General features: G+C 40.7%; 1 pseudogene; it reads right to left on the minus strand.

The window, feature by feature from the left end:
- Nucleotides 1–509: 509 nt before the first annotated feature.
- On the minus strand, nucleotides 510–1,599 carry LOC119540561 (annotated as a pseudogene).
- Nucleotides 1,600–2,580: the final 981 nt, after the last annotated feature.

Here is a 2,580-nt window from a genome sequence, read left to right on the forward strand (position 1 = left end):
AGTTAAGGTGTTTCCCACCTCAATCAGGATGGGTCTTAATCCAATTACAATGGTCCTTTATAAAGAGAATGAAGAGAGAGAGAGAGAGAGAGAGAGAGAGAGAGAGAGAGACAGAGAGAGAGACAGAGACAGAGACATAGGAATGTCTGAAATGGAACCCAGAACAGAAGAAAGAGACCAGGAGATGCCCTCCACAGGGCACAGGAGTCAAGCATCACCAGCAGCAGGTCTTCAGAAAAAAGCACTGCTTTGATGATGCCTTGATCTGAACATTTCTATAAGTTAATAAATTCCTATCGTTTATGCCAACCCATTTCATGATAGTTGCTTGGAACAGCCTGAGAAACTAAAACAATGATCCTTTTAGATATAGTAGCTATATTTCTACAGTTCTTTTTTTTTTTTTTTCTCACTTGATTGTTTAATTCATACCTATATTTGTAGTTTCTAAAATGTTGATCCACAGGCCACTCTTGTTACACGTGTACCAATGAAAACAAAAGAAAAAAAAAATCACTGCCATCCCTACAAAAGGAATGGTTCCTTTTCTAACATTCTTTAAAAATATACATCTTACAATCCTTACACCTCAACAAAGGTGACAATGTAATAAATACACTGGTTTATTTTGTTTTCCTCACTATTAAATGAATGTCCACAAACTACCTGTTATAAGCTCTCTCTTTTTTGGATTTCTCCAGTGCTTTGTCCATTGTTTTTTCATTTTCTCCTCTACATTTGGGACAGTACCACTTGCCCTTTGGTTTATGATTAAGTCCCAAGCAAGAGAAATGAAACCACTCAATGGGGCCCTCATCATTGTCACAGCCTATCATTTCTCCATAGGAGACCTGATTGCACAGACAGTACGTTGGTTCATTCGGGTCAATGGGAAGATCTGCAGGGGATGCTTCCCTCTCTGCTTTGGCCTTAGAGCGTTTCTTTTTCTTTGATGTTTTTGCATTCTTCTCCTTCGGTGTTCCGGAGGTGATGTCATCGTGATCATGATTATTAGATGCATTCTCTCAATTCTCATTGTTGCGTTGTCGCCGAGATCTCTTATTATTGGGCTTTTCTGCTTGAGTGATTGTCTCATTCTTCGACTTATCTTGGCTCATTTTGCCACTGATGCCAGTGGTGTCACTGATCTCTTGATGTGCCTCAAAAAGTTCTACATGACTGTCCACTTGTCTGGTTCGGTTCTCAACTAGCTCTACCATCTGACTCACAATCTGAATCTTTTCATCGCCCAGTTCCTGGCTCCGAATCAGAGCTCTCTGAATGCAATGTAAAACTTTTCTCTTCTGTGTACCATCAGTCTCACGCTTAAATTTCTCATAATATTCATCCAATTCCTTTAGAATTTATTTCCCCGAAGCGACAGACGCCGGAGCATCGCAGACCCCGCGGCCACCAGGAGGAGCCCCATTCCGCCGGCGTCCGCGCAGCCAAGGGCCGCGTCCACCTCGAGCGGCCGAACTGTTGGGTCAGGAGAGAAGTGGAACCCGGCAATTTGTAGGCACGCCCTCGCGGGCCCCTGAGGCTCGGGCAGCACAGGCCCGCTGTCTCTCGGAGGGTGGCCGGAGCTGCGCCCGCCATCGACAGCTCCAGGAGCGCGGCTCGCCGGCCTCCCCGCTACCGGCCTAAACCGACCCACCGCCATTGTTCTGCGGCCGGACTATTTCTACAGTTCTTTGACCAGAGTTAATATACAGCATATTGGAATGGAAAATGCAGATGCTTTCTAGCAACAAAATCTGGGTGGTGGGAGCATATTTAACCCACTAAAATATAATTTTAAAAGCTTTTAGGGTATTATTTATATGTAAATAAAAATAGCTAATAAGTAGCTACTTTTACTTATATCTAGTTTATAGAAGCAGTGTATTATAGTATTTAAGAGTATGGGCTGGGTTTAAATCCCAGGTTTGTCAATTAATCACTGGGTACCAGGGCAAGTTACTTATCTTCTCTCAACCTCAGTATTTTCACCTGTAAAATAGAGAGAAAATCTTTTTGGATAACTCGTATGAAATTGCTGATATTCCACTGTTTTTGACCTTCAAAGGGGGCAATTTCATATGGTTTAATCTAATAACAAACCATCTAATATGTTTGCTGAGAGGATTGATTATAGAGATAATTTGTAAAGAATATAGTCAGTTCACAATAATGTTTCCTCCTATTCCTTTCAGTTCTGCAGGGATGATGTTGACCTTTAGGTATAATCTGTTCTCAATATTCTCTGTGTTAGTGAAGAGAGCCATGGGATAGAAATCTAAATACTGTAAGTGATAATCATATACTGGAAGAGTTGAATTGATCTTAGATATAAATTATACTAGCCCACTAATTTTCCAGATGAGAAATCTGAACTTTCCCACCTATATATGTTAAGATCATGGTCTATAAACTCCCAGTTTCTCTTAGAGAGTCAATTCATCTTGATATCACAGAACAGCACTCTACTCAAACTTTAAATGCCAAAACATATGAGGGCCTTTCTCTGGTCATTTTTAAGTGACCACAAAAAATAATATGGCAATTTATATTGATTAGAATATTACATTACAATCTGTA

The sequence above is a fragment of the Choloepus didactylus genome, chromosome 7 (genome assembly GCF_015220235.1).
Source record: "Choloepus didactylus isolate mChoDid1 chromosome 7, mChoDid1.pri, whole genome shotgun sequence".
NCBI lineage: Eukaryota > Metazoa > Chordata > Mammalia > Pilosa > Megalonychidae > Choloepus > Choloepus didactylus.